This window comes from Balaenoptera borealis (assembly GCF_965194805.1).
Source record: "Balaenoptera borealis genome assembly, chromosome: 7".
In the NCBI taxonomy this organism is placed as follows: domain Eukaryota; kingdom Metazoa; phylum Chordata; class Mammalia; order Artiodactyla; family Balaenopteridae; genus Balaenoptera; species Balaenoptera borealis.
Window position 1 is genome coordinate 22,650,229 of NC_138864.1, and position 20,746 is coordinate 22,670,974.

A 20,746-nucleotide genomic window follows, 5' to 3' on the forward strand; every position below is an offset into this window, starting at 1 on the left:
TAATGGTTTCAATTTTCGTGCTGAAAGGTAGTCACTTTGGTCTCTTTCAGGGTCTCAAGCCATCCCCCCTAATCCTACTAAGAATTCCCCTTCCACCGTGGATTCAGGTCATCAGAAGCATCCAGAAAACACATGTGGCTATACTGTGTGTTATGGAGCACTCCTGGCTGGCGTCTGAAAGTTCCTGACCTGCTGGTGCAGCTGGAATTTCCTGGTGAGAAGGAAAGAGCACTGAAGGGCCGACAGAAGATGGTGGTCCAGATCCCGGCTCTACAACCTGGGTGCCTTATTTAGAAGTACCTCCTATGTTCCAGGCACGGAGGGAGGCACTGGGTATCTGAGATGAGGCCCAGCACGGAGGAGCTGACAGTCTGTGGGAGCACAGACAGGTGTAGAACCAGACACCTGAAATGTGGTACTTACATACCGAACCATCAGAGCAAGCCAAAGGCAAGGAGCAGATGATGCACTCTGCCCGCCCAGAGCTGGGCCATGAAGGATGAATGGGGCTCCAGACACAGGAAGGTCATGTGCAAAAAAGCATGTGGTATGCTCAGGGGACCAGATGGTGCAGGTAGTAGGACCTCACTGAATCTCAGATTTTCCTCTGGTAAATTTCTACCTCATAGGCCTGCCTTGAGAATCCAGTAAGGTAATGTTTATTACACTAGTTCTATATCTCTTCCAGTTTATCTCAAAGTAGGGTTTGGGGAATCACCTGTATCAGAATCCTCTGGGGTACCTGTCAAAAACCCAGATCCCTGGGCTCCAACCCAGACATCCTGAGTTTGAATCTGGGGTGCAGCCCAAGGAGGTGACTTTTTAATAAGTACTCCAGGCACTAAAGATGAAGAACCACTGATGTCGTCTATAGTGATTCTGAGCAATTCAGAGATGAACTAACCTGATTTCACAGACTCACTGAGTAGATAAAGGACTAAGTCAGCATGTTTTCAAAGTTGGGCTGGAGTGAAAAAAAAAGATCAGAAAGATGTGTGTCTACATATATTGGGAAATGTCTTTCCCTAAAGTCTTTCTTCTCAATCTATCTAGAAATGCACTTGATATTTAAAAGAAGTCAGAACTGAGAACTCTCAATAATATATATATACACAGATATATTTAATGGTGCATAAAGTGCTATATGCATATTTTTTGATCAAGTCAGCATTAAATACTAAGCAATTCTAACTGCAAGGCAGCAAGAAATCTGAGAGCTCTCCATAATATCACTTGAAATCATGTATTATTTTCTTCCAATGAACACTTTATGATTTAATATTATGGCCTTTTTTTTTTTTCTGCCAAAGGCGTAGCATTGAAAATAATTGTACTAGTATCTATGGAAAAACACTTGATTAAATGGGCCCACATATCACTGAAATTGCTTTCTACTGGCAAGTTAGTAGCCAAATAAAACGGGATATTATTCAACTGTCAAGACAGAATTTACTATCATTAAAGCAGTTCAAGTTGACTGTGATTGTGGAAGTTTTCAGTACAGTGGAGAAGAAAAAGTTTAAAGCCGTGACCTGTGAGTTGGGGAAGGGGAAGTCTGTAAGAGGCCAGGAAGGAAGCTCCAGAGAAGGAAGATGACGGACAGAAGGGTGGGTGGGAATGAAATGCACAGAGAGAGCGCCAATTATACCAGAAAGAGTGTGGGATTTGGAACCAGATCTGTATTCACATTCGGGCACCTTCATGCATTTGGTAAAGTAATTAGTAATATCATTCTCAATTTCTTCAGTAAAGTGAAGAAATTATTGTCTATCTTGCTGGGCTGCTATGAGGATTCAATCTCTGCCAATACTAGATGTTTAGTAACTAATAACTATTAAAATTAAACACTGGTATTTCCAACAGAAATGTAAAAAAAAAAACCCTAGATTTAATTTTTAATCCTCAGAAGGAATTTCAACCAATGATTTACTGCCTGAAGAATCAAGCTTAAACGTTGCCATTCCAATGTCATTAGTTACACATGACTTAGAACAGTTGAAAGTATTGATAGGCAGGCTTAGCAGAGCATGCCTTCGGGAAGCAGGGTTCCCTTTGGCAGCATTTCATTTTGTCTGAATTCTTCAAAGGCGAGGTTCTGCCAACAGCTACTGCTTTTAAATTATGCAGAGTTGGAAAACATGTTGATGATGGGATATTTTGATTCTTAAGAACCACTTGAAGAGGGATTCATAAAATTAATTAGCATACACATAAGATTGCTCAGCATGTATTAGATTATGTTAGATTATATTGTTAGATTATGCATAATTGTAAAAAAATAAAAAGGGGAATGTGGAGAAAGTGAGTCATCACAATCAGCCAAACTCCTACCCTTACCCTTAGAAAAAAGGCAAATGGGAGGCCAGGGCTTTGGTTCTGGCCAGGCATATTTTTCTGAGGTTTGGACTTGTGCACAACGACAAGTTCAGAAAATGTAAGCTAACGTGGGCTCCAAAGGGACGTGGTAGACACCCATGACCTTTTTTTAAAAGGGCAGTAGAATGCAAAGATGCCCAGATGGGGAATTAGAATATCCACGTGATGTGTTAGCAGGAAAAGTGTGATTGTAAATGGTCTTACAATCAGCAGATACTTGGTCGGACAGGTCCTCCTCAGCTCAGGGAGCCCTGAAGAAGTCTGGGAGGTAGGAGGAGAATGCTGTGAGGACGGTGGGCATAGTTATCTTGTGGTGCATGGCCAGTGGGTTTCCTGTGGGCAGGGCCTTCTCAGGCTGAGTAATGTCCAAAGGGCCACCCTCTTCAGGAAGCATGAAGGGGGAGGATGCCCTTGTAGGTCAACTCCTCATGCAGGATTTATATCTGCCTCTGCCAGGAGATCTGGTCACTAGGCTGCAGGCAGCATCAAAGGAAATCAAGAAGTGGGGCTGGGAGCAGCGGGTCATCAGTGTCACATCCCTGAAAGTAGCCCCGAGATTTGTCCACAGACACTTATTTTTCCCAGCAAGACTCACTCCAGCTCACATTACCCTCCTTTATGGCCTACGAAAGGCCTCACCAGACTAATGGATGCCCTTGGGTTAAGCTCATTTGAACTCATTGTTGTGTCAAACAGCGCTTGGTAATCATGAAAAAAAAAAAAAAAAAAGCCTCTATGGACAGGCTCTTCCCCTGCAGGCCCTAACTCCCAGCTCACTTACTTTCCCCCGGAATCATACAAAACACATTTAGCCATTTCAGGGATGTTGGAGGGAATCAAATTAAAAAAAAAAAAATCAGCAGCAGTCATCTTGTTTATTTTATTTAGGTGAAGAAGCTCAAATTGTTTTTTTTGTACAACCAGATTGATTATATAGAATTTTATATAAAATGTCTCAATTCTGAAATCTGTAATGAGAGAAATAAAACCTCCCCAGTAAAGAAAACCCCTACTAGTCATTTTCTGTTTTTTTGTTACTGTACTCATTTTATTGAAAAAACAAAATGCAATGCTTTTCTGGAGACAAAAGCACATCACTAGTTCTAACCTTTGTCAATGCAGCACAAAAGCACAGATACTTTGTTTAACGCCAGAAACCCACAAATGAAGAACTAAAAGTCATTGGTAACCAAGGAAACTAACAGTGAGTGGTTGGCTGTCTTTCAAAGGAAGATAAGAAGGGGCAGGAGAAAGATAATACAACATAGGTTAAATCCCACAGGAAGAAAAGATGCACTGTGCCCAGGTATCCTATTAGTACCATCTCTATTTGCATTTTGCTGATTTCTTGCAACAAAATCCCCTGCCACAAACAATTCAACACAAGGAATACATGTTTTTGGTCTTAGTCCACAGAACAGTTGTGTTTTATAATAAAACCTATTCAATATTTCATTTTGGCCCTTTAAGTATCCCCAATTTTGCACTCAAGGGCTGTCACCCCAAAGTACATACCAAACACTATTTCCTGTCAAAATATTTATTTGCTATTGTGATTGACAAGTTATCATTCTTGGAATATAACATCGTCAATTGTACCTATTCACGACGCACACCCAGATATCTGCTACACAATCATCTTTCTTCATTTTTAATCATCAGTCAAATGCATTCACAGGATGCCAGCCATGCACTGAGAGGAGAGAGAGAAGAAACAAGATGTAGAACCCTGGACCAAGAAAACCTAAGAGACAGAACAAACATATGGAGTGAAAAAACAAAAAACATCCAACTGGAAAAACAGCAAGAGAAACACAGGAAGCGCACTTTGCCAAAGCTAGCTACACAGCACCGCACGTACGTGTGGGAGAGCTGGGGTGGGACAAGGGCTGTCATCACTCATGGATGGCTTCCTGGACCAGCTGGGGGAGGCAGAAAAGGAAGCAGAGATGGAAAGAAGCATAGGATGCACTTGGAAGAAACGATGCACTTAGCTTCTTTGGATATGTTCTGAAATGGGACTCTGGGACCTTACAAATATTATGACAACCATTTACTGAGTGCTTTCTGGGTGCCAGATGCCTCACTTGGAAGGTTACAAGCATTATGTCTAATCCTCATGATAATCCCATGGTATGCACGATTATCCTCATTTCACAGATGAGAGGTCTGGGGTTCAGAAAAGTTAGGTCACTTGCTCAAGGTCACACAGATATTTGAATCTGGAATACAAGTCTGATGCTCAAATTGGAACATTCCCACTATCACATGCTGCTCTTCTCAGAGGTGCTCTTCAGAGGGTACAAGATTCAGGAAATCATTTACTCACGGCAACCCACCTAAATCCTCTGATCTTGGAAACATGTTCGAATGTTTAAAACAAACAGACATTATCATTAGCTGAAAGGAGCAAGTCCTTTTGGTCAGCCTTGGGTTTTCTGCCAAGGACACAAGGCAGAAGTACCAGCATGATGCCGTGGACAGCTATCACATCTGTTTTCCTGTTCCTGTTCTTAGACAATGCAACTGACTAAGAAACCTACTAATTAAATTGCAGGTGGAGTTGCAATCGGAGAGGAACTGCTTACTTGTGGTTTCTCTCTGGAAGCAAGTCGGGAATTTCTTGGCACGGAGGGAATGGGCAGACCTGAGGTACCATCCGAAGATATTTTTAATGTGAGCATTGTCATGCAGGAAGTTGCTCCCAATTAAGCTTAAGTAGTGGGCAAAAAAGTGCAGTCTCCAGGGAGGCCCATCGGCCTGGCTCTGCATGGAGGCTGCAGGCACGCAGCTTGGTAGAATGCATCGGGCCTGAGGGTCTCGGGGGATGCCAAGCAACAAATTAGTTCCGCATCCAGTAGATGAGGCTGTAATTTCTGTTCCTTGGCCGGGAGGAGGGGATGAAATTTTGCAGGTGAACGTTCTGAGAAAGTCCCCATAGGCAGGGGGAATGTCAAAGCGTTCTGCGTTAATTTGAGGGGTGAAGAGAGCAACCTCCACACATGTATGGGGTCAAAGCAGAGCTTAGTAAAGGGGTCAGCAAGTGACAGCTGGTTAAATCCAGCTTGCAACCTGTTTTGGTATGATCAGAATGACTTTTGCATTTTTAAATGTTTGAAAAAAGAAGAATATTTGACAGAGACCATATGGGGCCTGCAAAGCCTGAAATATTTACTATCTAGCCTTTTACAGAGAAATTTGCGGATCCCTGGTTTGAATGTTGCCACTAAAGGACTTTAGGGTCCCTCCGTGCCTCAGTTCCACTCTGGGGATTCGATCACTTGTGCTTTTTACCCAATCCTCAATTTCTGGTTCAATCTTTCTTCTCTCTTGCAGCCCTCCACTCGGCTTAAAAATATCTTTGTTTCCATGACCCTGCCTCCTCTGAAAGACTCTGTCCTTGACCAAACTCAGGCTCTTCTGAGCCTTCTTCTAGACGAGGCCTCAACCTTGGCCTATAAAGGCTGCAGACTCCACATAAACGGCTTCATTCACTCCGGGCTCCACTAAGAGACCTGAACCAACTTAAGCACAGTTTCTTACAGCTCAAGGCCATGTTCCCATCCACTCTTTTTTTTTTTTTTTTTAAAGACTTTATTTTATTTTTTTTATTAACCCATTAACTTTAATTAATTAATTAATTTTATTTTTGGCTGTGTTGGGTCTTCGTTTCTGTGCGAGGGCTTTCTCTAGTTGTGGCAAGCGGGGGCCACTCTTCATCGCGGTGCGCGGGCTTCTCACTGTCGCGGCCTCTCTTGTTGCGAAGCACAGGCTCCAGACGCGCAGGCTCAGTAATTGTGGCTCACGGGCCCAGTTGCTCCGCGGCATGTGGGATCTTCCCAGACCAGGGCTCGAACCCGTGTCCCCTGCATTAGCAGGCAGATTCTCAACCACTGCGCCACCAGGGAAGCCCCCCATCCACTCTTAACTTCATGCCTGAGAAAGCTCAAGACCCCCAAAAGAATTTATTGTCTGTTCTAGCCAACACCAGAAGATAGAACCCCTGTCTCTGATAAGCATCGGACAGCAAACCCAGATGGCCTAATTACACTGACCAACACCTTTACCTGCATTTTGTAATTTTCCACTTTTCTGACTTGAGCCCCAATCATTCCCCCTGCCTATTCCCTCCTTCTACCTTTAAACCACCAATCACCTCTGCACAGAACAAAAGTGAACTTGGTTTACATTGGACTCTCTTCCCTATACTATAGTAGTTATTGAGTAAAATCAGTCTTTATTGCTTTTTACTAATGTCTGGCTTCCTCTCTGTTTGACACCTCCCAGAACTTCTACCCCTCATTCAAGTGGCCCTCACTTATTACCTCCCAAGGTCTTACCTCCCACCCACACCTCGGTCCCCAGCAATCAGGGTGCTATCTCCAAAAAGTCCCCACTGACCTCCTAGTGGTCTTTCACCCTTTTCCTCCCTGGCCTTTGCAGCATCTGACCCCATAAAAGACCTTCTTTCTGAAACTTTCCCAAGAATCCAGGGCACTGCCATCATCTGGTTCTGTTCCTATTTTGCTCTCTGTTCTCCAATCTACCCTTCAATGTTGGCAATCCCCAGGGCTTTTCCTTAACCCTTTTTCCACATGCTGTACACCCTTGTTAATGGCTTCACAACCAATACCATCTACTGTCCCGGGATATCGATTCATCTTTTCAAGTGTCTCTGGACATCTTTTCCTCTCAAACTCAGCATGTGTCAAACCAAACATCTCACCCCAGACTTCCTACTCCTCTTACATTTCCTTTCTCAGTTAAAAGCAACTCCATTTACTTAGTTGCCGAGCTTAGAAACTCAGATACCTCTCTCTTGCTCCTTTCCCCCATCTTATCACAAAACTTCTCCATCATCTGGGGGACAGAGATAAGGTAGCTGACATTTACTGAGCATCTATTATGGGTCAGAGAAACCATGCTAGACAGTCCACATAGGTGATGGCATTTTTTTTTTATAAAATTTGGTTTTTTATTTATTTATTTATTTATTTCTGGCTGTGTTGGGTCTTCATTTCTGTGCGAGGGCTTTCTCTAGTTGCGGTGAGCGGGGGCCACTCTTCATCGCGGTGCGCGGGCCTCTCATTATCACGGCCTCTCTTGTTGCGGAGCACAGGCTCCAGACGCGCAGGCTCAGTAATTGTGGCTCACGGGCCTAGTTGCTCCGCAGCATGTGGGATCTTCCCAGACCAGGGCTCGAACCCGTGTCCCCTGCATTGGCAGGCAGATTCTCAACCACTGCGCCACCAGGGAAGCCCCGGTGATGGCATTTAATCCTCACAACCACCTGTGAGTCAGACTATGATCACCATTCACATATCAGGAAACTAAGGCTCAGAGAGGTTACTACCTTCCCCAAGGTCTCACTGCTAGTGGGCGACAGTGACTCCAGAGCACATGCTCTGACGTGCTTCATAGGCAAGATCAAAGTGGTGGTATATGCTGGAGGCATACAGAGTAGAACCAAAAACGCATCACGCTGCAGACGGAAGAAGACCTGGCTGAAGTCACTTTCATACACTTCTATGGAAAAATGACGATGCTGGATCTCTTGTATCCAACTCAGCCCGGCCTGCATGAAAAACAAAGGCAGGCACCCTGCCTCCCTTCCCTTCACAAACTGCACTGCTGAGGGCATGTGCCAGGGTGAGCATCTGATCCACTGCCAGGTGAGGAGGCACCTTGGAGCAGGTGGCAAGGCCCCAGGGCTCAGGGCTGCACACAGACAGGTTTTCCCGGAGATTCTTAATCCTTGGGTTCCCATAGCTCACGGCGCGTTCCAGCCAGATAGCCTAGGGCTTAAAACCTTTATTTCAGAATAATGGCAACATGGAGCCCAGACAATCGAGGCTTTGTTCTAATTTCTACCAGTTTTAGAGCTTGAGGAGGCTTGGATTTCTAGCTCATGGAAGAGAAAAACATCATCAGGGACCATGCTTTTCCATGTGGCCCATTAAAGGGCAGCCTGTTTCCCACTTATTCAAAGATCTTCCCTCAGTGGCTTGGTTTCAACTCACCCTTGTCCTGCTCCCCATGGGGTGTTATGTAGTCTGATTATTCTCACGGCAGCTGTTGCCTCGCTCCAGTACTACACTCAGAGGTGACCCTATCACACGAAGACACTCAGATCCTTACAAGTCCTTTGAGATGAAGACAGACTTCAATCGAAGTAAGTCACTGTAAAGGCTGATTTTTTTTTTTTACCAATCTCTCTTTGACAGTATGAATCATTCCTTTTAGAAGTTTCACTGTGATGCCCCATAGAAATTTTGAATCACCTTAAGTGATTGTCCACTTTGCTTTCACAATCTTGTCCCTTTTTCCTGACATTGACCTCTTTTGCATCTCTCCACAGTGTCAAGGGCAGCTCTCTTTCCACACTGTGGATTTTCTCCCCCCCCACCAAACGTGTTTGTGTTGACAAGAGAAAGGGTAATCAGAAGCTTGTAGCATTGAAGAGCTCACTCTCTTCGGGCTGTTAACTCTTTCTGAAGGTTACAAACTCTAGGGGCACTCAGGTGTAACACAAACAATGCTTTCAGTAAGGGATTCACCAAACTGAATGGAATAATTGAATTTTGCTTGTTATAGTTCTGCCTTGCCATTATTAGCCTTGTATGAAATGTTTCTCTAATATTCCAGATTCATTAAGTCTTGAAAGCATTTAACTGGCTAACTCCCATTAGAAGGGACTGTTCGCTAAGGAAGAAGAAAAAAGCAGTGAGGACGATTTCTACCGTCACCCTTGTTATCTGGGAGCTGTCTGCAGAAGTGCCTCTGTTGCCCCACCTTGTGTGCTGTCCAGCATCTTCTGAGGCTGCTGGGGATGTGTGTATCCACCCCAGAGGATGGCTCAGTTGGTCCCTGGAGAAACTGTATCTTCCCAATTTCGGTGGCTTAACGGCAGCCTCTTACCACACACACCTTCTCCAGATCACTGTGCCGGAGCACGTGGCATCTGACCCTGGAGTTTTGGACTCCCCTGTCGCTCTTACATGGGCAGATGTTTACTCTTAGTTGCTGTCTCCCTTCAAGTAAAAGCCTTCTACTGGGACTCAGTCTTGGATGGAATTTAAAACAGACCTCTTGGTAAAATTCTCTCTTGCCCCTGTCTACTAGATCAGTGCCTCTCAAATTTCGAGGGGCACGTGGGTCACCTGAGGATTTTACTAAAAGTGCAGAATGAGTCAGCAGATCTTAGGTGGGGCTTGAGATTCTGCCTCTCTAACAAGCTTCCAGGTATTGCCAATGTGAACCACCGACCACACTTCTGAGTACAAGATACTAGATTCAGCGATACTGGAACAGCGTCTCAAGGGGATCCCTCCCAGAAGCCCATGGTTCCATTGGGACGCACAGGCACCTTCTTTGCTCTTGCTGCTTCCCATCACTCACGTCTCTGTGCTAGTCACACGCAAATGCATCCTCCTCCTTGGATTAAGCGCCTTTGGCAGACATGTGCCCTCTCAACAAGAGATTGTATTCAGTTCATCAAAATCCTAAATGCAGCAACATCACAATTTCTCTTTCTGGGCTGGTCTCCTGTCTCCCTCCCTCACCCTAATCACCTTCCAAGTGACTGATACTGGCTGAGAGGTTGCTACGGGCCAGGCCCTGCCCCTTGGACCCTGCAACTCTCCTACAATGCTCTTTCATTGCTCGGGGCTCTTGAAAACACTACCCCTTTACTAGGAGCCCCCTCTCCCATCCTCTGCTGTTGAGTGGCAACAGGTCCGTGCCACCTCCCCTGGAAAGTGCTCCTGGATTCTTCCAGGCAGGGCTGCTTGCACCCTTCTCTGTGCTCCAAAAGCTTCCAGGAAAGATCTGTTTTATTTTGTTCACTTGCCTGTCTCTATTCCCCAAATGTACCCTCCAGACTGAGTTTAAGGGGCCTGCTAAGTGTCTTGTCATTCCTAGCATCGATCCTAGCCTTTCCCTGCTCTCCAAATTAATGCAATAAAGTGAATTCTGCTAGCTAACCTATTTGCTCTTCAAAACAGTCAAATCCTCCCTCAACTCCTAGATCATAGGTTAGGTAAGCAGTGCCTAAGTGATTCTGTCCTCTGTGTTCAACTCGACTGGAGCACAAGGAGTGAAGAAAAATGGGAGGAGCCCTTCAAAGGACGGAAGGCCAGGGTATGTCCAAGGAGTTCCCTATGGTTTGGGTTGGAGAGTTGACAAGACATGTCTCATACAGCAGAATTAAACATCCCCACGTGCTACTCTGAGAGCCACTACTGAATTATCATGCAGAGTATGGTGTCTGGGATCAGACAAACTGGGTTTAATCTAAGCAATCAGCTTTACTTTTAGAGCCTGTTTTCCTGATAGGACTAGTAAGCACTAGTACTAGTAGTCATTGGGTAGCTATTTTGAGGATGAAATGGGCTTCTCTATGACCAGCACTTACTCAGTGCCTGGCACAAAGTAAGCACTTTATACACGGTTGTTACTCTGTTACACAGAATCATGGTAATCTAGGGAAGAGTAGGATAAAGTGGTGCAGGGCTAGGAACAGACAAGTCACGTCTCCAGCCTGGTGACACAGGCTGAGTTACCAAACCTTACTTTACCTTTACCAGCTTTGTGTGCTCACGTGGGAATAATACCACCGTTCCTTGATTCTGTGGTACCACCAGTGGCGAGATACTTCATTAACTTAATAACAGCTCTCCTTTTGGTAGGGGTCTGAAGATAGAAACTATTAATGTAGACACCATCTGAGGGCCTCGCCTTGAAATTAAGGAAATATGGCTGATTGAAAGGCTCGAGAGGCATTCCTGGCAAGCTCACTCCTGAGCACAGCGCTTGGCAGTGGGGAAGCACTCAGTACACAGAGATGTTATTGTCACTGTTACAAGTAGAAGCAGCCCAGGAAATGGAACAGCACACACTTCAAGACTTGTGTTTCTGCCACTGGCTTCCTACCTAGGAGAGGTCCTTCAGGGGTAATTATATGGATGCTTTGATCTGTCAGATGGAAATGGCCCAGCTACTCAGTAAAGAAAGTAGAGAACACACATATAAATATACAACAGAAATAGAAGATACTTCACTCTTCAATCAGTTCAGTAGAAGCCTTCCTCAGAAGTCAGATATCACTGCTGATATGAGTCAATTTATTTAGTAGATATGTGAGTCCACTTACACACTTATTTCAATATCATCCATTGCATCCATGAGAGGGGTGTATAGCAGACTCTGGTGATTGGCTGACTCATTCCCGTCCCAACTCCCTTTCCCTTTCTGGCTCAGTGAATTGCCAGAAGAGGCCTGCTGTAGGCTTCCTGGGAAACTTGCTTTCCTGATATAGATGCTGCCCCTTCCTCTTCATCCTTCTTCCTAAAGGAACATGAAAAAGATGGCAGGAACTACAGCAGCCATCCAGTGATTACGAGGAAAGGACTAGAGAATCAAGGAGATTTCTGCACTGGCCTTGTAGATTTGTTGAAACAAATTCTAGTAATGTTACATGAGAAAAAAGAAAACTCTTTGTTTTAAGTCACTCTAGTAGAGGGTGCTGCTACTTGGAGCTAACAAAGTTTCTAATTAATGCAACATGGGTGCAACTAGAGATTATCATACTAAGTGAAGTAAGTCAGAAAGAGAAAGACAAATACCATATGATATCACGTATATGTGGAATCTAAAATATGACACAAATGAACCTATCTATGAAACAGAAACAGGATCATGGACACAGAGAACAGACTGGTGGTTGCCTAGGGGGAGCGATGGAGTGGGAGGTTGGGGTGAGCAGATGTAAGCTTTTATATATAGAAGAATACTATAGAGCACAGAGAACTATATTCAATATCCTACAATAAATCATAATGGAAAAGAATATAAAAAAAGAATGTAGGTATATATATATATATATATATATATGTGTAACTGAATCACTTTACTGTACAGCAGTAATTAACACAATATTGTAAATCAACTACACTTTAATAATAAATAAATAAATAAATAAAATTTTAGAAATACCATATGGCACTTGAAAAATGAATATATGACATAGTAAACCCTACAAATATGTGCTAAGAACCAATGCAACAACAGAAAAGCCAAATTAACAAGTTATTCCAGACCCTTCCTAGATGCCTGTAGAACTCATATTCATAATTCCAGTCCCAATTCATTCTATTTCCTTGCAGGCTGAATGAATACATTCCTTAGGCAGGAACCACTAGCTCAAGCCAAACTCAGCTACCCAAGGTCCAATCCTAAGTTGACATATGTCAGCCTTACTTAGTTTAGACCATTTTACTTGGCGTTCTGGGTGACATGAGCCTTTATGAACTAAGGAGGAAGCTTTCTAGAGTTGGTCCAAACAAATGAATTCCCTCTTCCTGAAAAACCCAGGTTCACAACTTGTACAGTTTAGCAACTATATCATGAATAGTAAAAACAGGGAGACTTGTGCTTTCATTAGCCTGAATAAAAAGAAGTAAATAATCAAGACTTTCCCTAAGACTCCTAGTCTGTCCTGGGTATCCCAACGGGATTTCTGGTCCCTTTCACTGGGCAGAGGATGGGATCTGTGACGCTGGGATAATCAATGCCTGTTTCTAACAGCTGCCATTGTACTCAGCTGACTGAATCAAGATACTCATGTTTACAACTCCATGGGGGGTCTTGAGGCTGGGGGTGGGTGAGCAGGTCTGTGCTGATTCATATTTGTATTGTAGCACTTAGCTCAGAATCTGGTACTCCATAGAAGTTTGCTAAATACTGAATAAATGGAGTCATTTCTATTAACAGTGAGTTGGTCATTCAAATCTCATTGCTGTACTCTAACTGTATTATACTTGCAGAAAATCATCTTAGTGACTAATGATTTAGGTTATATAAACATGCAATAGCGCAGTCCCCTATAATTATGTTTATCTTTGATTAGGACAGCTACAATTTGTGCCTGCCCATTTAATTTGTTTTAGTATAATACATATTACAAGTAAACTTGGAACGTCATCCCAGTTAAAACAATTTTCTTATTCAGTTTTAGAATCTGTTTTTCTAGTGGAAACCGGATAATGCAGCCCCAAAGGTTTCAGGTCTCTTTTCTCTCTGTTTGCCAATTTTTATTTTCTATTTCACAGAAATAAAACTCTGAACCATAACTCCTCATTGTACACATATATAGCACTATTTTTCTTCACTTACGATGATACTGGTGATCATTTAAAGAATGTTCCAGAGTGTGCTACAGAAAATAAAACTTAGAGTCCTTGGTGACCCAAGTGGAAGTGAACAAATTCTTTAAAATACATGTTTATAAATTGAACCACTGATTTATCAAGCACCTACCATACACCTGGCATTGGGGTTGTTGTTGTACAAAATTTACTTAAGCCTCATATAGACATTGAAGGGGATCAGGATATGCCATCCCCAAATATGCCCTTTGACATAAGGATCACTTTGAACTGAAGGCAATTAAAAAACAACAGATACAAGAAGAGTTCTTTGCCCTTTTCTTATCTGCCTAAAAACAGGGCATAAATTTCCCCCTTTCCTGCACTAGAATGAGAGCTGGCACCAAGATGAGTCTCCACAAACAAATCTTACTAAAATAACCCTTATCTTCCATTAATTCCCCTATATGTTTCCTAGTTACTTCTCTGCAGTTTTTCATTTCTTGAAGCCCAAACCCTCTTTCCTGTGTTAAAAAGGGTATATAAACTCCTGAGTCTAACCACTTCGAGTTTCACTTTTTTTCTGTGAACTCCCATGCATGAAAAGTATTAATACATTTATATTTCTTTTCTCCTGTCAATCAGTCTTTTGTAAGTTGAATCTACAGGCCCCCAGGAACCGAATCTAAGAGGGTAGAGGGAAAGTTTTTACTCCCCAACAGCATTATTACCCCTCTCTTAGATAACCAAGGAATATGAGGCTCAGAGAGATGAAGTACCTTATTTTTGGTTCCCTGACTAGTAAGAGGTGGTGCCTGGAGGCAAACCCAGCCCTCATGTTCCCCTGAGCCATGGTGCCTGGAGTGTTATGAGGAAGCCTCTCCATCAGGCACTGCTCTGCATTTTGAGGATGAGAGATCCTGATTCCGAAGATCAGTAGTATGGAAAACCTACCCCCGTGGAGCAGAAATGTCAGGGGAGTGCCCTTATATCACAAGAGGAGCTAGACAGGGTTCCTTTAGAAACATTTTGTTGTATTCATAAATTATTTCTTTCACAGAGTTACTTCATATTCTCTTTTTGTCAGGAACACAATTATTGTGAGATATTCAGAGGGAACATAGCACTCATCAAGGAATTTTATAAAAATTCTTTTCACTGGGCAATTATAGTTGATGTGATAAGGCCAAAATATTCCTTATCCTGTTTTATTTTTAAAACTTAAGCAAAAACTTATTTCTTTTTAAAAATAAGATGTTTTCATCGAAAGGTTTTACTAGATTACATGCACATGGCTCAGAAATAAAAAGTCTGGACAAGTTAGCATGAAATCACTATGCTTCTACTGAGGAGATCACAGCAAGTTTTAGTCACTTGCCTATCCTTTCTGAGATGTCAGAGCACAACCAAGTAAATACAAGTGCATGTACACACACACACACATTCTTTACCCCCCTTTAAAATATATTATAGCATACAATACACTTTATTCTTCACCATGCTTCCCCCCCACCCCTCAGTTGCTTTGTACTCTATTGCATATATGTACTGTCGTTTAACTGGCCCCAAATTTGATGGACATTTAGTTTCTAATTTTTTGCTGCAATGAATAACCTTGTACATACATTTTATACACTTCCAAGCACATCTGTAAGTTCAATTCCTAGAACTTCAATTACTGGGTTAAAAGATGTGCATGTTTGCAGTCTTACAGATTTTGCTATGTCTCATTCATTGAAATCTAAGCAAATCTGTTCTTCATAAACTACATATTAAAGTCTATTTCTCACCAACACAATGGGTTATTAGGTTTTTGAAGTTTTTCTAATCTGATAGGTGAAAATGGCATCTCAGTGCAATTTGAATTTTCATTTCTCTTTTTATGAATGAGGTTGAATGTCTTTTCATTTAAGCCAGCTGTAATTTCTTTTTGTGATGTATTTTTTCATATCTTTTGCCTGCTTTCTTATTGATTTCTAGGAGCTCTTTATATAATTGATAAGTTTAGCCCTTTGTCTGTGATGAGTTACAAATATTTCCCCGGTTTGTTGTTTGCTTTTGATTTTGCTTTAAATGTTTTTTTGCAACTTAGAAGTTTTTTGAATTTTATACATTTGAAGATACTAATTTTTTATTTTATTGCACTTTGATTTTAAGTCACAAATGAGAAGGGCTCTTTTACTCTGACATTATATAAAAATTCTTTTGGCATTTTCTTGTATTTTCATGGCCTCATTCTTTTTTTTTTTTTTAACATCTTTATTGGAGTATAATTGCTTTACAACCGTGTGTTAGTTTCTGTTTTATAACAAAGTGAATCAGCTATACATATACATATATCCCCATATCTCCTCCCTCTTGCGTCTCCCTCCCACCCTCCCTATCCCACCCCTCTAGGTGGTCACAAAGCACCGAGCTGATCTCCCTGTGCTATGAGGCTGCTTCCCACTAGCTATCTATTTTACATTTGGTAGTGTGTATATGTCCATGCTTGGCCTCATTCTTTAATTTCTAATTTATTGTCCTGTATGGTGTGACATGTGAGTCAAATTTTGTTTCTGTTTTCCAGTTGCACTCAGTTGTTCTAACACCACTGATTGACTAGTCCCCCCCACTGATTTGCAATATACCTTGATCATATACAAAAATTCCATCTATATCAAGGTCTATTTCTAGACTTTTCTCTCAATTACATTGGTCGGATTGCTTATTCATGCACCGGTGCCACACCATTCTACTTGTTAAGGCTTTATAATGTTATAAAATCTAGCGGAGGCTAGTTCCCCATCGTTGATCATTCTCAAAACTTGCCTGACTATTCTTGCTTGTCTATTTTTTCATTTCAACCTAATTACCTTATCTAGTTCAAAAAAGGGGGGGGGCTCTTAATACCTTTATTTATTATGATTGGGCTAAATTTACAAAATGACTTAGGGAGAGCTGGCATCTTTGTGATGTTTGTTCCCACCTACGACTTGGTCATTTGTACAAATAACTATGTCTATTTTAATATTACATAAAATTCTTCCCCATCTCCAATCGCTTAGCAAAATTATACTTCCAGGGAGATTCCTACCGGTCACATTCTGGATCGTCCCTGGAGGTATGCAAACCTTCGTTGTAGGAGTACAAGTTCTAAGGGGCTGTGTTTAAGATGGAAAATATTTTCTCCTCACAATATAATTGGTTCACAGTATGAACCATGATCATTTAAACTGCAAATTAGCTGTGTCTTCCAAGTTGCTTAATGACCCTCCTCAACTCTTTCTTGTGACCTTCCACTTCTCCTAGGCCCTTATACTACAGCTGTAGATGCTCAGCGACCATTTTATAAACATTCCTTTGCCCTGGCCTCAGTGACTGGACTTGAGAAAATCTGAGACCTGTATCTAGAAATTTAAGGTTGGGATTGAGAGAGACCAATTTCATTTCTTTTGGTGGCTGGGCCTGTTACCTGTTGGTAGCTAAGTTCTGCTATGTGACTAAGGAGGAAATGAAGCTGGTTTAGCAAGAAAAGGAGGAAGCAGATGCACAGAGAACGAGATGAGAATCACAGAGTGGTCCCTGGCTCTAGGCCTTTCCAGGTTGCATTCCTATCCTTGAATTTTATAAAACACTCTATCCTTATAATAGTCCAATTTGCTTAAGCAAGCTGAAGGTGGTTTTTGTTTCTTGTAATCAAAAGTAAACGAATACAGTCAGTGCTTCTGTATGAAATGATCTATATTAATTCCACAATAATTTGAAAAAAAAAAATCCCAAATCTTCCAAATTTCATAGAGAACAGACTTGTGGTTGCCAAGGGGGAAGGGTTGGGGGAGGATGGAGTGGGAGGTTGAGGTTAGCAGATGTAAACTTTTATATATAAAATGGATAAACAACAAGGTCTTACTGTATAGCACAGGGAACTATATTCAGTATCCTATGATAAACCACAATGAAAAATATTAAAAAAAATATATATATATGTATAACTGAATCACTTTGCTGTACAGCAGGAATTAATACAACTTTGTAAATCAACTATACTTCATTAAAAAAAATTAAAAATATCTTCCAAATTTAAAAATGCTCTTAAATACCTAACAATAGCAATAATGAACATGAATTACATGCTTACCAAGTATTGAGTTTAACTGCTTTACATACTCTCTCATTTGATCCCTACAACAAGCCAATCCTGTTTTACAGAGGTGGATTCTACCCAGGTATGTTAAGTAAAATGCCTGCTCACAGTTTTGAGAAAGTCAAGATTTAAAGCCAGAGTCAGAGGTCTCACCTGTGAGTTATGCTGCTTCAAACACTGACTTTGCCTCACAAAAAGCAATGGGAAAGTTGAAGCCAACTCACTCTCGAAGCTGGCCCTGGCTTTCCTCAACTGAGGCTACAATGCTTACCTGGCAGTTCTCTGACAGAAGCGTTGATGGCGGAAGACTTGGCCTGAGTAGAAGAACTAACATGTGGTTCTGGAAGAGGCCACAGGTGCAGGAGTGCCTACTCGTTTCCCTGGCTGGATGAGAAGGCCCCAGATTGGAAATGTGCTCTAAACCTGGACACCAGGTACGATGTTCCACCGGAGAACTGCTTATTGGGAATTGGCTTAAGTATTGAGAAATGGGGCCATGTGAAAAAGAAACCTATTTCAAACTACTGAACTTTAATTAAATATAGAAATTATGCCATGGGCATAACTGTTGAATACTAGTAGGAGAGCTTTTGGGGGTCTGTTCTCCTTTCAAATCAGTATCTCATTCAATTTTTTTTTTCAGGTGTGTACACATTTACCTGGAAATAAAATGGAGTTAATTCGCAAAACATATGCTAAAAATGAATTTTGTAAAAACAAGCGTTTTGGAAAAGAAGCCTTTGCTGTACCTTTGGGACTTCTCAGCGATGGGGTGCTCTGGCATGTTCCCTCTGCTGAGTACCATAGGTTGAGGGATGTTTCTGTGCCACCGCTCCTGTTTCAAATGCTAATTCTATCACTAAAGTCTGGATTATATGCACACCAGCCACCCTTGTCGCAGTTTTGCTCGTAATTCATTTTTGTGCCTTGCTTTTTGAAAAGAGGAGTACCTAGGGCTGCTCTGTCGGGGTAAAAGCAGCAAAGCAGAGCCTGCGTGCGCATGCGCAGTGCAGTAGGGAGAATCTAGATTATCTTGATGCAACAGAAAAACCTGGGTGCTTGCCTCTTTGTTATGGTAGGAATGTTTTTATAGTGAGATCAGAGCCCACGCAAGGTCTGGGAACTGTAGAGGGGTGGTGGGGAGGGGAGAGGCCGTGGGGTAATGGACGAGAAACTCAGTGGTTTGAAACACTCCGTATATATCAAAACCACGTGGGAGCGTTTTAAAAAATACGAATAACTGGAGGGTTTTGTTTGTTTGTTTGTTTTTTGCTTTTTGATTGATCTGGTGTGACTTGGGCCCTCCTGTAATTTAAAACTCTTCCAGGTGATTCTTCTGTTCAGCAGGGGCTGGGGAACCACTGAGTGAGATGACGGGGTAGGCCGGGAGGGTGGAGGAGTGTCCGTAGAAGCAGCAGCAGGCATTGACCGGGGAGGAGAGTCTGAGCACAGCCCTGAGCAGGCCTCCAAGGACTAAGGACAAAGTCACTCCTCCTGCTGGATGTCACGCACTGCAGATATCAAGGAGCCCTTCTACCGAGAAAATTGAGTCTTGACCATAACAAAGCGCTCAGCTTGGCAGATGAAGAAAATGCCACTACCCAGTTCTATTCTGACTATTCTAGATGTTGCTTTCCCAAGAGTGGGCATGGATGCTGCCAGTTTATCCATGCTTGTGTGTGTGTGTGTGTGTGTGTGTGTGTGTGTGTGTGTGTGAGTGCTTCTGTGTGTGTGTCTGCTTTCTTATCACCCAATACTATTTATATACCTGTGTTATGCGCAGTGTGAAAAAAGAGACTTCTTGGGAACAGCTGGTTTAAAGAAAGTTAGTAAAGAACTCTTACAGTGCTGGCAGTTTAAACCTGGGTTGGTGTGTCAGCAGGAGCTCTAGGTGAGAGGATATGGAAGACAAGGGAAGTTTGCACCTACAACTGTGGGATTGACCATTCTACAGACACAGGTGCCCGAGCCTATTAGAAAGACTCAGAAATGGCAATTGTAACTTATGACTGTATCAGTGAAATATTTGTCTGGTGATGAAGGAGAAACTTGATAATGAGTATTTTGACTAATCTGTGAAATCAGTGACAAGTTATTTTGACTCCTATCAATTAAAAAATGGGAAATGTTTTATCAGTGGCTACAGTCTCCTAGTACAGGTAACACTCAGCAGAGAACTAGTAGCTGACATCCACTAATGGTGCTTGGATTTGAACTACATTCGCTTATAAGACCTCATTAATAGATTTATCAGGGTTTCTCTTGGATAAGATCATAGTTCAATAGCTACCCGGGAAAATTCTGCAATTTTACAAGTGGCAGAGCATTCCTTTGTGAATGGGCTCTGTGTTGGCATTTTTACAAGCTGTACACTGAAGAGAGAGCCCCTTGCTGGATTTTGTTCAGGTGGCTTGAATCTAAGTTTAAACAAAAATAAAGTGTTCAGCCTTGGTTGTCCATTAGAATCACCTGGGGAGCTTTCAAAAGGCCCAGGCTGTGTCCCAGGACAAACAGTTTAATACTTCTAGGTGTGGGGTCCAGGCATCAGTAGTTTGTAAAGCACTCCGGGTGAGTCCATCGTGTGACCAGGGTCAAGCACTACTGACCTAGCACTCTACATGGGGCACTCAGTGTCTCCCACTGCTCCTGCTTTACCCTGGAGATGGCAAGATACATGTAAAAACTTCTAGGAACTTTTCAAGAAACTCTATCCAGAAGAATCATAATGTATATGATAATCATGATGTATATAAGGTATACAGAATGTATATGATTCCATATATAACAAACCCTGTAGTAGTAGTAGCAGCAGGAGTTAAGAAAACAACAATAATAACTAATATTATGGATTATCTCAATCATAAGAAAAACTATGTGAGGCAGGTACTGTTGTTACCTTCATTTTAAAAGTAAGAAAACTGAGGCTATGGAGGCTGCAAGAGTCTGCAGGAAGGCTCAGAGAAGATTTTATTTACGGTGTCTCTTTTTTATTTCCTGTGTGGGAACTTGGTAGAGAAGGGGTCAGAAGGAGATGAGGCCAGGGGAGCTGCCCTCCAGCAGACAGAGCCAGGTGAAGAAGTCAAGGCTCCACCAACAGAAG

General features: G+C 42.2%; 1 protein-coding gene and 1 long non-coding RNA gene across 6 annotated transcripts in view; both read right to left on the reverse strand.

The window, feature by feature from the left end:
• Nucleotides 1–20,746, reverse strand: part of LHFPL3 (LHFPL tetraspan subfamily member 3) — a 602,509-nt gene that overhangs the window by 285,260 nt on the left and 296,503 nt on the right. The window lies entirely within an intron of this gene.
• LOC309632415 overlaps nucleotides 6,001–20,746 on the reverse strand; it is a 138,109-nt gene continuing 123,363 nt past the window's right edge. Inside the window, exon 2 of the long non-coding RNA XR_014246904.1 lies at nucleotides 6,001–6,299. This is a non-coding gene — a long non-coding RNA (uncharacterized lncRNA). The remainder of the gene's footprint in view (nucleotides 6,300–20,746) is intronic.